This window comes from Camelus ferus, chromosome 16 (genome assembly GCF_009834535.1).
Source record: "Camelus ferus isolate YT-003-E chromosome 16, BCGSAC_Cfer_1.0, whole genome shotgun sequence".
NCBI classification, from domain to species: Eukaryota; Metazoa; Chordata; class Mammalia; order Artiodactyla; family Camelidae; genus Camelus; species Camelus ferus.
The window spans coordinates 32,377,106-32,392,158 of NC_045711.1; the positions used below are offsets into that span (position 1 = coordinate 32,377,106).

The following is a 15,053-nucleotide window of genomic DNA, read 5'->3' on the forward strand; positions in this document are numbered from 1 at the left end:
AACTTTGTCCTATCCAGGTACCCTTTTCCACTTCTTTCAGAATTTAAATACCCACATGTGCCTCTCATATTAAAAGTTCTTCAGCTCATTTCCTTTACCTCCGCATTTCTTCTTTTCAAGTCTGACTTTTAGAAGAGTCCTCTACTCTCATTTCTATCCTCGTTTCTCACCTTTCATTTATGTGCTAATCCAGGTTTTGCTCAGTACTCTTCCAAAACTGTTTTGTGGTGCAGATAATGGTAATTGATAAAATGAATGGTGATTTTTCTCTTACCCTTCGCCACTTCATTTGACTAGTAGTTGCTTTTTGAAGACAACCTAGAGCTAGTTAAGTGCTAGTGAAAAGGCGTCAGGTGATGTTTCAGGATCTCCCTCAATTGTACAAGGAAAGCCCATCTTCCCAGGCTTTCAATGAGATTGTAAAAGCAAATTGTTCTTATCTTTGGCAGTTCAGCTGATGAGAGACAAACTTTGGGTAATTCTTATAGTTTTCTAAGGAAAATTTAAAAAACCTATTTGGGCTAAATTTATTTCAACTCTGGATGGACCATCACTTTTCTCTCTGTTAATGGTTGTCCTAGAGCCTTTCAGTAGAAGTTTTTAGCTCTGACAGTGTTAATAGACAGTTCTCCTGCCTATTGCTTACTCCAACCTGTTGCACCAGTTTGGGTGTGGTGGCAAGAACTAATTTCATGTCTTTTGGCAGGTTAGTTCTCTGCACACTTGCAGAGTAACATGCTTCCTTTCTTTTGTGGCATTTAATTTGGGATTGTATATTTTTAGAAATTCCCAGTTGACTGATAAGTTCAAATGAAGTTGTTTTCTGCTTGATGCAGGCATGAAGACTCATAAAAACCCAAAATAAAACAAAAAAACCTCTTGCTTAGGATCTTTGCTAATTACTTAATCTATATTAACTTTATATTTCACCACCTAGGGGCAACAGGAGGTGATTATTCCCTCTAGTCACCTCCAGTGTCTAGTCTTTCCTGTCATTCATTGTCCTTTTTGTAAAACCACCTTGTTCACTGAGGTCAAATTTACAGCTAATCTTCATTTATAAGTGCATTTCTGGGTTCAAACTGTGTATCTATAGTCGAAATACAAGTAATTTCATGTCTCTCAGCTTGACACTTCTTTAAAATATGAAGTAAGTCCTTCCAGGTACCTTTTGTAATTTCTCAGCTCCTTCTAAACCTAACTACACTTAGGGTTAATGTCTTTATAAGTTTTCTCTTTATCTCCTCCTAGGCCCAAGCCTTTACTTTCTCTACTAGCAGACTAGATTTCTGGATATGTATTTCTCTTGCAGGCAGGTCACCAAATTCATTTCCTAAAGAGTTTAGATCAAAACTTCTCTCAAGGCAGCCTCCCATGTGATTGTTCTTCTAGGCTCTTCTTGTAGGAGGTTTCTGAATAGGCTTTCCTTGGTTCTGGATAGTTACTTTAACTGTCTACTGTTATGGTTGTTTCTCCTGGCCTCTATTCTCTTAGTTCTGTTTTTTTATTTGATTTCTGCCTCTTTTTGCTATGTTGTTCTTGAAATTCTATTAACATGCTATTTATCTTAGCTTCTTTTCTCAAAACTAACTTACCTGTCATTCTCTCTACCCTTGGTTTCTACTGCAGTGTTAATAAGATGTCTTCATCAAGATTCTGACTTAGAACATCAGTCCCAATCTCCAAGATTCTTTCCCAGGTCATCTCTGGAAATTTCATCTCTTTAGAAACTATGGCTTACTCTGTTCTGGTTACCCCTTTAATTCCAGTGCAGTGATAATTGCTCTAACTTGCTCTTTACAATTTATAATCATGTTTTGGGGAAGGATGCAGTTGCCACAGTAGATGAGGGGAGCTATTTTCTCTTTAGATTTTACCCATAAGTAAACAGCAAAGTGTAGTGGAAGGATTTTGTAGTGAGAAAAAAAATTGAATTTTAAATCTTCCTTTTCCAGTTTTGTAGTTTTGAGGCCTTGAATCTCAGTTTCCTCATCAGGAAAACTGTATCTGCCTCACACAATTGTTGTGGGACTAAAAGGACAGTCTATGTAAAAGATGGTAACTAGATGATAGCTCTACATAGCAAAGATTTTTCCCCCTTTGAGAAATGGGCCTCAGTTAACTAACATAACTGTGGTAATCATTTTGTGTTATATATGTGTATCAAATCATTGTATTGTACATTTTAAACTTACACAATGTTATATGTCAATTTTATTTCAATAAGGATGGAAAAAAACCCAGACCTCTAAGACCATTAAAGTAGTGACAGTCCAACATACCAAGAGCATCGTTCATTCAGTAAAGAAATAATTTTTTGAGTAGTTGATATGTGTCAGGCACTGGTGGGAGAATAGGTGTTAAGAAGGCGTTATCTTTATTTGTAAGGAACTGAAGTGTGGTATTTCAGTATATTTTGCTAAAGGCTATGGTAGAGATAAACGCAATACTATAAGAAGACTAAGAAAGGAAAACCAAACTTGGCCAGGTTGGTAAAAATCTGAGTAGGTATTAAGGATCACTTTCTCCTGGGAAATGATGGTTGAGTTCAGTTTTTAAGGGTTAGTAGGATTTAGCCAGGTGTGTAAGCTGGGGTTCAGAAGGAGGCATTGTGTATTGAAGGAGTTTGGTGTTTGAAGGGTACATGTGACTGTATAGTGAGATTAGGCTGGAGAAGATGGTGTTCAGGGACCAAATTTTGAAGTACCGTGTGTGCTAAGGTGTTTTGACAAGCTGTTGAAGAATTTTAAGCAAGTAAGTCTGAGTTCTGTTTTAGAAAGTTTACTGTAGAAGGTGTATGGTTGATGGCTAAAGATTAATTTCTAAACTGCCTTGATGATTATGTGGATTGGTAATGCTGTTAAAATTGAGGCGAGAAGGTAAACATGAATTAGAATTCAATAGTGGGGAGAACCCTAGAAACAGTTACTAAAGAGAACAGTAAAGACTATTAGAGACCATTGTGCATTGAATGAAGGATTGTTACTGCCAAACAGGGAACCTGATACAGCACAGGGTCTAGGTAGGCCCTGGGGGAGGGGCATCGTTAGGAGAAGGAGAGATGGAGTTGGTCTTTTAAGGCCAAAGGCCGTGAGATATCTCTGTTCTGTATTAGGAAAGCAAAGTCTCTGAGTGTTGTTGATAGACAGGTAATACAGGTATTTGTTGGTCAGATGAGCAGTGAACTGGCCAGAAGTAGTCTGGGTATGTGTCTTGAGTATATGTGTATGTGCCTTCTTGAGATTATAGTGTGTAACTAGCTGCCAGTGCACAGTCTTAACTGTACCAGGAAGTAGACATAGTCAGTCCCACTATACTAAGAGAAGACAATTACTTGGTGTTTGAATTAAATCACCAGAAGACTACTATAACATTTTTTTTAAAAGAACAAATTATTCTGTGTTTTGTTCCATTATCTAGTGCAGAAGCTGTCTATATATGTAATCATTAGCTTTATCTGTGGTGCTGGGGCAAGTTGTGAGTTTGTTGGAGTCATCTGCTTCTGGAGTCCTTTTAATTAGACGCGGTTTAAGGTCACACAGGGGCATGGAAGTCTACTGGTCTGGATTAGTAGCTTGTTTTCACTCTGACACACCCATACATCAACACCTTGAAGCTTGACTGTTGTAGCTGTTGACAGGAGGACCTGAAATGGTCCCTTTAGGTAAAGTTCTTTTCAGAGAGGTAGGGTGGCTTATACTTGCTGGATGAAAGACTGGGTAAATCAGGTTTGTCACTGACAGTATTTAGTGAGATTTCCATGTTAGAGTACAGAATAAGTTTTTGGTGGAGTTGAATTCCAGTCGCATTGGAAATACTGTAATTATTTCATGAAGAGAAAAGTCTGTGTGAGCTCTGAGGGAACAATTGCTTGGCCGTTAGTGCTAGTGGCAAAACTTGAGGCTAGGAAAAAAAAATGAAAGTTTTCTGAAACCTTGAGTGTAATATGAACAGTGGAGTTTCTGTGTTAAGAGAAAGATATTACAGAATTTCTGTTTAACTCTGCCAGTGAAATGAATTCCTTGATTATTTGATAGGAAGGTAGGGATTCCCCATGTTTCATTAAGCAGTGAACCTGCTTCAGTGCCTACGGGTTCAATGGTAACAGTGTATCCTGCACAGGGAATGTCTTTGCCATTTCTCAGGTAAGCCTTTCCACAAACAGTATTATATCAGAGTTGACAAAAGGGGACATAACTGATCAGAGTTAGGCATAATTAACTTTTGAGTTATTGTTAAACAGTTATGTAATTCCCCTTAATCTGAAGAGGCAGTTATGTTACATGATTAGGTTTTGAACAAAGTTGAAGAGTGATACACAAAGTGAATAAAAGACAATTTTATAAGAGGTACGATGGTTGACGGAAATGTTGAATGTTGCTTAGAAGTAACAAGAATTGTGTAGTATGTAGGACCTATCAAGTGAATGAAGAAGGTGCCACCAAATGCAGAGAGGGTATGTCTCAATAAGCAATGGACTTCTGGTGTGGACAGTGCTGTTAACTTACTTATGGAAGGAATGGAGCATAAGGGGAGATATTTAATAGCCACTGCAAATCTAAGGAGTCTAATTCTATTGATTACCCTGAGATCTGGAACAAATCTATAATCTTTTCCATTAGATTTCTGAAGAAGTAGTAGGGGAGTATTATGAAAGACAGTAAGTTTTCTAATAAAAACTCAGTATGAGATATATTCCTGATAACCACTTCAGGTTTAAATGGGACTGAAGCATGGCTTTAAAAAGATCAGTTTGAACTCTTAATAGAGTCAGCACCATATATTCTGCCTATGTCAGTAAAATCTTTAGCTCAGAGTACACGTATCTGATTTAACAGTAGTTTAGAAGAGACCAGTATGTGTAAGAAAACAAGAGTGTCTAGGGCTGCTGTAACTTGGTTTTGTGTACACTTTTCATTTGGGATCTCTAAATACATGCTTTCTGTAGAGCATTGAATTTGACAATGCTACCTACATAACAATCCTCAATGTAGTAGATTATCCAGAGCAGAGGTCACACTATGGGAAGGTATCTTCCTTTTCTAATGGACTAATTGAAATTGGTAAAAGTTAGGAGACTGGGAACATAATAGGGTTATTGGTGATACTCACCACTGTTATTCTCTTCATGCTGTGAGGAAGAGTAGAAAGGAATTTAAAGTAGAAACAGAAGGTCCTGTACCCAGGAATTTGTAGGCCTGTTCTTGAACAGAAAATAGACTTCATTTTGTCTAGTAACAGCAGAATGTATAATAGGGCATTATGGAGATGTTCAGAGACATGTCATTACTGTGCATCTCTAACTTGGCTTATTGAACTCCTTCCTCAGTTTTCAAGGGATAGTAATTTTTCCAGCACCTGAACTCTCTATGGATTCAGCAAACCCCTGGGACAGTTCTTTTCCTCATCTGTCATGGGAGGGGATGTTAGACTTTAACTTGAAGGGACTTGTGGGTTTTTCCCCCCTTTTCATTCTTTCAGAGTTCTTTAACAATATTCTTTTGTAATTCATCTAAATAATCTATTTGCTAATCCACTGACATTCTTCTCACTAATCTGGTTATTTCTGGTTTTAATCCGTTAAAGGGCTGCCAAGATCTTGTAGTTGTCTGCCTCTAGGTCTATATCAAAATATTTCCTACAAATTTTTAAAATTTTCTGCTTATGAATGATTCTGCTTGCAATTTTGGATTTTGGGTCAATCTACTTTGGTAAGAAAGACTTCTAGGATGGCCAGAAGCTAACGCTTTCCTATGTCTTCAGCTTTCTTTAAACTTTCTTCTGATTTGTGATAATCTGATCTGCATTAGGATCCCAACCTGTTTTTCAAACCATCTTGACCTTCTGTTGGGAAACCAGTAGTATTAGTCTTTATAAGCTTGTGAAGTTCTGGAAAGTCTGGTGGGTATAGGTGTCTGAAAGTGTTCTGAATTCCTCAGAAAACCTTTGGTTCTCAGTGGGCTTGGGGATTCTGTCTGACCAGAGTTTGAAAGCAACAGTGTGGCCTTCTATTGAAGAGTAGGGGAATAACTCTAATGGAAATTGTGTGATTGTCTCTTCCTTACTGTGTGGCACTCAGCAATAAGGGAGGAGATAGGACCATGATATTTAAGGGAGGAAGATGCTAGGAAAACTCACGATGGTAAAGAAGTTGTGGGAGACATATGAGGTTTTCATTTGAAGAGTCAGAACAGTCTAGGATTCTAGAAGATGGGATAAAGACTGAGCTTTGGAGACAGGAAGTCAGGAACAGAAGAAACTGCTTTTTCTTTAGCTTTTGCCAGGGAATCCTTCAAGGAAGTCTTGGTTTACCAGTTTAAGAAGGCAGACTATTGCCTTGGGGGAGGGTTACCTCCTTTGGTTTTAAGGCATTGCAGACGTATCAGAAGTTGCTGAAACCAAAAGTTCCCCAAAGTGGCTGCTACAATTATAAACTGTACTTTGTGTAATTATGCCAAATTATTAGACATGTATATGAACTTGAATTATAATGCATATACATATACTTGATTCTTTGAATTGACAGTCTCCACAACAAATACCAGAAAGGAGATTCCTTTACCATTTGGTGGACAAATGTATACAGAATACCTAGGCAGTTGAGAGAGACCATACTGCAGTCCTTGAATCTGGCCCAAATCATGAATTTTCTGAGAAACCTCTTCATCAAGACTTCAGTGGATCAACAACAGAACATATATAGAATAGATTCCCCTCTCTTTGTATCACTCAAGAAAGAGACCAGATTTTTTCTACCCACAAGAAACTAGATGGCTCTAAGCCAGAATAAACAGAAACTTGTGAGACAGAACAGAACAAACTCTTAGCTTAAATCAGCTGAATCAGAAGGTGCCAAAAACCTGCTAAATCCAGGACTCAGCAGGTTTTTAAGTGTTGGTGGTCTGTCAGCTTCACTGGGTAGCTCAATCATGTGATCTCTGTGGGACCTCCAAACTGTTAAAGAAAGCATAACGATTTTATTAGAGACCAAAGATGTTGCACTAAGTTAAAAAAATTTTATCACCAAGAAGCATGTAACCTGATCCAGCCCCAAATCTAAAGCAGGTCCTCAGGGATGGGTTCAGGGCGGGAGAAATGGGGTAGGTCCTTTAAAGCCAGAAGATCATGAATTATCTTTATTTCATAGTAAAAGAGCCAAATCTTTGGGTGTCATTGTTTGGCTGGTGACATCTGGGTTTATTGGTTGGTAAGTACTGGACTGGCTGGAGATAGTCAATAGCATACGTGTGGTATGAAATTATGATGTCCAGCTGCCTCTGTGTGATATGTCCAAGTTAAGATTATGTCACCCAGCTGCTGCATTGGCATCAGCAGGTGAGGTGGCCATGTCAAGGTTTATCAGAGTTTAGTAGTTGTCTGGATATTGATGGTGTGGGTGTTAGGAGAGAGGTTTGCATATAGTTCTGTACCTGTAGACTTTGAAAGGTGGCCTAGTAGAGAAAAATGGGCCAGCTTTAATAGGTCTTAATCTGTTCCTAATTCATCTAATGGTGCTCTAATTATCTGTTGATGTTAACCATCCCAAAACTTAGTAGCTTGAAACAGCAACATTTAGTTTGCTTGAGAATCTAAAATTTGTTTAGAACTTGGCAGGGTCAGCTTCTCTGTTCCACTCAGCATCAGCTGGAGTGTCTCAAAGGCTGGGGCCTACATTATCTGAAGGTTTATTCTCTAATATTTCTGGCAGTTTAGCTGGCTGTTAGCTGGATCTTAGCTGGGACTTGCAGCTTAAATTCCCACCAGCGGCCTCTTAATGTGGCCTGGGTCAGTTCCAAGGTGAATACCCAGAGAAAGCCAAATCACCTTCCCACTTTCAAATAACATCACATAGGGAATTAGGTTTCAGCATATAAAATTTGGAGGGACACAAGTATTCAGTCTGTAACATACCCATTTTTCAACTATATCAAAGTTACATACCTAAAATAATGTCTTAATTTCCATAAAAGACATACCTTACTAAAAATAAAACATTATTTAGGATTTTCCAAATGTGGAAATAAAGGTTTATGAACTCTAAGTAATGAGACAGTATGGTTTTTCATTTTTTTAATAGATTTTATTACAGTGCCTGTCACATTTTAGTCACTGTAATAGATGCTCTTGAGGATACAAAGACCTAATAATCTTTTGAAACAAAAATCCTAAATATTCTACTCTTGCAGGGGAAGTGATCTGAATACTACACCTTATGTAAAAGTGCTTACTATGCATATGGATTTTTCCAGGGCCTAGAGAGCTTTCAGTGAATTAGTTTCTTAAGCTTTGTTCAGATGTGGTGGGTTGTATGTGTAAGTTTCAGTGGAGAAATTGCCTTTTGGAATGACTCTTCACAGAAAAGAATTTATACATTAGGTCTAATCCAGAGGATTTTTTTTTTCAGGGAATACATGTGTATCTTTCATGTGATAGTTCAGTTATTCCCAAGTGTTTTTCTTTTCTGTTTAATTAGGTCTAGATATAGATTTTGTCTTTTTGTAGACAAATTTATGATTTTGTCTTTTTTTTGTAAGGTGAAATTGTTTTCAGGAAGTTTTAAAAACAGATTCTTCTTTATGTTAATTAGTAACTTGCATGAAAAAGCCTGTGCTCTTTAAAAAATCAAGATGAATGTGTGAAATAAACCTTAGGTAAAAGTTCCAGGGTATACTTGAAAAACATGGATATGTAAGGAACCTTGGTTATTATTTTAATGAGGTTCTCAACCTAGAATCATTTAGGAGAGTGCTGGATGAGTGTCTGAGTTTCCATAAACTCGTGTGTGTGTGTGTGTGTGTGTGTGTGTGTGTGTGTGTGTGTGTGTGTGTGTGTGTGTGTAAGTGTAAGTACATGTTTTCATCAGATTTTCAGAGTGTCCCTTTACCACCACCATGTCATCCCCCTGAAAGTTAAGAATGTTACCCTACTACGGTGGTTCTCAGAATGGTGTAGAGACCAGCAGCATCAGTATCACCTGGGAACTTAGTCCTGGGACCCCACTCCAGACCTACTGAATTAGAAACTCTGAAGGTGTCCCTCTGACTCCCCTCATGTATTTTAACTAGCATTCTAGGGGATGTGATGCGTACTGAAATTTGAGAACCATGATTTTAAGGTGGTAGAGTAAATATAATCTAACAAATCTAGTTCCATCTACGTTGGCCCATGAGCTATTATGCTAATCTACATGATCGACACTGATGTTAATTTGCTGGTAAGATTATAGAATGAAGGTAGCTATTGAATACAAAATTCTTTAATCATGTTCATATATTCTTGTCTGCATAGCAGTTTTATTTAACATAAATATTATGTTGATATTTAAGAATTGAACAAATATTTGAAAACATTTTGATTTACAAAATGTTAATGACTTTTGGGTTTAACATATTTATACTTTTGATTGAGCACCTTCTGGTATTTGAGGGTGCTTTGGTTAGCATTGTGGATTACTTGTGTTCTAATGAAGATATTTTCAGTTGCAAGTAGTAGGAAAACAACCCATGCAGACTAACTTAAACAAAAGGAGACATTATTGGGAGAATACAGTTTTCACGTCCAAGGAGAAAGTGCAGCCTGGCTTTAGGTGAGACAGGATCCAGGAAGCAGAAAGCTTCAGGAATTTAGCTATTCCTTTTGGCCCCCTAGGGCCATGTAGAACTCTCCTGTTTCTAAGAGCTATGCTTCCTTCTTTGTAGTGGCCCTGACTCTCGGTGCTAGTTTCCCAGGAGAGAGGATCTGACTGGATTGCTGGGGGTCTGTTGGCTGCTCATCATCTAGTCAGCTATGGTTAAGATCATGTGTTACAAATGCAGCTGCTGATGCTTCTGTGGCTCATGCTGTAGCTATAGATTACATCTTATTGAGGTAAATAGTTGATAGTATTTTGATATCCTGTTATGGTTAAAGTTAGGGCTACCTGACTTGCATTTTAGTGAGTAGTTTTTTTCTTTACAACTTTTTCTAAGACACAAGCCCCCACAAATTATTTAGTGAATATTGTAATTATAAAGTTGTTTAGTAGAACTATCATTGTAATCTTGGCTTATTTTTGCACATTTGGATAGGCTGTGGAAACATGCCTTCAAATTATAATCAAACCATATACACATAAGATAGTATATATTTAGCTTATGCCTATTCCTTTTTACATATTACAAATTTATAAAAATACATTGGTACATTTCAGATGCTTTATTTTATATACATACTAACAGGATGTTGAGGGGGGCATTTTGTGTAAACAGGTGTTAGTAGATTTTTGGCACTTTAATTGTCAGTAATTTTTCTTCTGCTGCCAATGTTGATAAGGATTTGGCATTATGCCTGTTCATTTAAACTCTACATAGCAAGGGAAAATGATCATTTGAATAGAACTCGTACAGAATGATGTAAATGGCAATATGCCATTACAGAAAGAATCTAGGAAATGTGATGCATTAGTCTTTTACATTGGAAATTTTACTGGGGAATACTTAACAATCAACAATCTTTTGGCCTGCAGTGGAATAAGAGGGAGGAGCAGTGGAAAAACGAGGCCTTTTACTTACTGTAAAACAATGCAGCAAATTAAACATAGTGATGTTAGAGCAGGAGTCTAAACATGACAAATCTAGGCAGATTCCATTAGAATGGCAAGTTATGTTGTGACTGAATCCTGAACTCACTTTTGGAGCTTCAGAATTTCTAAGACTTCATATTTATAGTAGTTAATGAATGTGTATTCTCTGCACAGTTGTCTAGGCTCTGAGGATGCAATAGAGATCAAAATTAAGTTCTTGACTCCAGTGAGTTTAATGTTAGAGCAGGGGAAAACCTTAGAAAGTGAAGGGTTAATTGGCTTAACTGTTTATATTTGAAAAATGTGGGTCTTTATGGATGTTTAAATTTGGTAATCCCAGGGTTCCTTGGAGAAATGACACATTCTGCGGCTGGACCAGGGATACGTCAAGTTTTATTCATGGATTTGGGGCCATGTTGAAAGATAAAAACATAAATGGCCTTTCTCAAAGGCATCATGAAGGGGATTGCAATAGATTAAAATGAATTAAAAATATGTAAATATAAAATGCCACATGACATCACTAAACTCAGTTGCGTCTGTGTTGCTGCTTATATACAAAATTTTCTAGTGTCAAAGTATAGATGTGTCCCCCCTCTCATCTCAGTGATGTGGGTATGTCAAAGGATCATGGGAACCAATCGAAAGAGTTCTCAATGGTCAAAGCTGGAACAATTTGAACAAGAAAATAAAGCAGTATTGGATTATAACCCAGTCCATACTGATATAATTAATTGACCGAATAAATGGAGGAGGATAGACACATTTCCCATGCAGAATTCCAAATAATTTATGCAGACAGTCCACCGTTAAGGAGGGGGAGAATAATTCCGTGGTCCTTAAGTATGGGCTGCATGTAGTGATTCCCTTCCAAAGAGTAAGATATGGAAAAGAGGCTAAAAGAATACCTTTACAGTGGAGAAACCTTACAAACATTACTTCAGTCATATCAAGATTAATATCAACAGTGGTAAGTCATGTTGATAATATATACTTTTGATATGATGTCATAAGAATGATACCCTTACCTTTGGGGTCTTCCTCTCAACAACCCATACCCAGAATAATCATGAGAAATCAGACAAATTCAGTTGAGGAGCATTCTACAAAGAAATACCTGACCAGTATTCCTCAAAACTGTCAAGGTTTTGAATAACAGTAACAAAGTCTGAGAAACTATCACATCCAAGAGGAGCCTAAGGAGACATGACTAAATGAAATATGGTACCCTCAATAGGATCTTGGAACAGATAAAAGACATGTGAAAACTAAGGACATCTGAATAAAATGTGAACTTTAGTTAATAATAATGTATCAATACTGGTTCATTAAATTGTGAGAAATATACTCATGTAAAGCGTTAATAATAGGATAAATGGGTGTGGGGTGTATGGAAACACTGGTCTATCTTTACAAATTTTTTGTAAATCTAAAATTATCCTAAAATAAAAAGTTTATTAAGTCAACCCTAGAAATATTTCAAAAACATGAAGTTAATGAAGAAGTATTTTCTTATATAATTACAGTGCTTTTTGTAGTTGCAGTCTTTTTTCCTGTTTATGCTAGTGGCCTGTGTTTACAAATGGAGTCTATTTGGGAAACTAAATATCTTTGGCACTTTGTTTTATTAGAGTAAGTGATCATCAGATATTTGAGGGACTACAGTTTTTAGAGCCTGGAAGAATGTAGAATACCTGGGAGCTTATCCTTGTTTGCACTGTTGTAGAAATGGGTTAATAAATTTGGAGAACATTATATGATAATATACTTTTTATTGTGTATGAGGGAGAAAGCTCAATGAGATCTGTTATTAAGCAAGGGCTCCAGGAGGTAGTTGGGTCCTCTGATAAAACAGTGCTTACAAATAGTTGAGAAAGCCACCCTGATTTGAGCAAAAAGATTTTTTAAACAAAAACTAGGTTAAGAGAAGCAAGGAATGAGCTTTGTTTTATTATTTACCTTTTAGTTTGCTCATCCTTATAACTCATCAGTGGTTTTCCAAGGATTTTCATTGATTGAGGAATTATTTGAGTACATATAATATATAATAAACTGTAGGAGAGATAAAAATAAATCACAACTTTGTCTTCAAGAAATTTACATAAAGGGAAGGGTAAGACAGCATGTGAATAACTAATATAAGCAAAGTAAAAAGGGACATACAAAACAAGTAGAGTCAGTGTTTGAAGTTCACCAGAGGGAGAGATCAAAATCAAATTGTGAGAAAGTAGAAATCAGAAAAGTTTTCACATGGAGTTGAAATTTGATGAATGGATATAATTTTGAGGGTCAGTGGTTAGAATAATAGCACTTGGAGTGGGGAGAATATTTTGATTGAAGGCAATTTTGATATACAAAAAATGTTTTGAATAAAGGCAAAGGCAGAAAAGTCCTGGACTTAAAAAGTCCTGGGACGAAGAATATATTTTCAGTCTAGGGGTTAATGAGAGAGAAAGAAGGGGTCATTGACAGCCTCTGAGTGAGGTTTTCATAGAAAAAGAGGATGGAACCTGGATGAAAATACCTAAGCTCATTTGCTAGGTGGCAGGTTGCAGAAAGCCACAACTCTTGAGTTGTAGCTTCCCTTTCTGTGGATTTTAGAGCATAACTCCCAACCTTGTAAGGATCAAGCAAGAAACTCTTTGAACAAGTTGTTTTTTTGGCACATTATAAAATACTCTATGTATTATTTAAATGTGAATATTGGAAATGGAAATGGGCAGAGAGTTGTGATACCTAATATAATCTGGCAACTACTTTAGATGTGGGGTGGTCAGAGAGAGGGAGAGATAAGAAAAACATTTGCTTTCTGAATGATTGGAAGCATGTGGTGCAGTTCACAAAACTAGGGAGGTCCGAAGGAAGAAGAGCTGGTTCAGGAGGGAAGCTGATTCATTCAATTTTGAGTAAGTATAATTTGAAGTGCTGGTGAGGCATCCAAGTGGGTATGTGTGGTAGACCAATTGAAATGTAGGCTTGGAATTTGGAAGAGGAGTAAGGCTAGACATAAACAGATCGAGACTCATTAATATTTACTGTTAAGCTTACCGGGTACATAAACTTTGTTATTGACTGAGTGTTTGTGTGTGTGTGTCCCCCCAAATTTCATAGCTGAAGCCCTAATAGCTAATGTAATGGTATATGAAGGTGAAGCCTTTGGGAGGTAATTACTTCATGAAGTTGGAGCCCTCATGATTGGGATTGGTGCCCTTCAAGAGAGATGACACTCCTTTTGGCCCTGTGAGGATGCAGCAAGAAGGTTGCTGTCTGTAAAATAGGAAGAGGGCCCTCTTCAGACATTGAATCAGTTGGCACCTTGATCTTGCGCTTGCCAGCCTCCAGAACTGTGAGAAATAAATGTTTAAGCCACCCAGTCTATGGTATTGATTAGAGCAACCTGAACTAAGACAGGCTTCTCACCAGGTTGTGAGAAGATGCCTTTCTTGCTGTTTAAGATGCTTACAACTTGATGTATTAATTTTATTAGAAATTTTGGAGTAGAAAGCATAATAGCTAATATGTATTGAGCACTTGCTGTATACCAGGTACTGTTCCAGATGTTTTAAGTGTTTCTTTAATCTTTAAAACAACGCTATGAGGCATCTTCTAGTTATCCTCATTGTTACAGATGAGGTATCTGAGGTGAAGAGACATTAAGTCATGTTTAGGGTCACACATTAATAAGTGGCAGCACCAGGTTCAAACCCAGGCATTCTGACTCTAAGTGTTTAACTTTTTTAAGAATAAATGTTTAACTTCATGTAGTGCTTACAGCTTAACACTATACTATGCAATATAGCTTAACACTATACTATCCTGTCTCTATGAGTGTCTCTCTAAAAAAAAAAAAAGGTAAAGGAGAGAAACTTAGGAATGGCCAGAAAGTGATGCAATTTTACCTTTACATTTATAATAGTATTCAGGCTTCATTACAATTATATAGTTGAATTTTATAATAAGGTTTTCTTCTCTTGGTGTTTTGATGAAAAAAATAAATTATTGTATGGCTAAGTTTGACATATTAAATCGATCTCTAGAGCAGCCAACAATCCTGAAGTGGGTCTGTTTGAATGAGGGTGTCCAGTTGAGACGAGGTGGTGGCTGTCTCCAATGGCACGAGTCTGATAGTTTTCAGTTCAGCAGACAGCATAAGAGGCCCTTAAGTCATAGTGAATTTACTGTCTTTATGAATGGAGGATAGTACTTTTATGTATTTTCATCCCCAAATTGGAAAAAAGAATTCAAGGAAGTGTTGATTTAAGATAGCAGAAATGCTTTCCAAATAGTTTTTTTTTTAATTACAGTAACAGTTTCTATAGTGCTACATGCCAGGTCCCTAGATCACACGCTTTATTTATTTCACCCTAAATGTGTTGCTTGGCTTTAGCAGAACCTTTTTTTTTTAAACATGTGAATTTACACCAGAACTGGATTATTATGTTTGTAAGGGAAGCTTTGTTTTAAAATTATGTCTGATCACTGTAAGACAAAA

The 15,053-nt window shown here is 37.0% G+C and overlaps 1 protein-coding gene across 1 annotated transcript in view; it reads left to right on the forward strand.

Annotated features, from left to right (window-relative positions):
- Positions 1-15,053, forward strand: part of SMURF2 (SMAD specific E3 ubiquitin protein ligase 2) — a 100,584-nt gene that overhangs the window by 27,558 nt on the left and 57,973 nt on the right. The gene's annotated exons all lie outside the window — the stretch shown is intronic.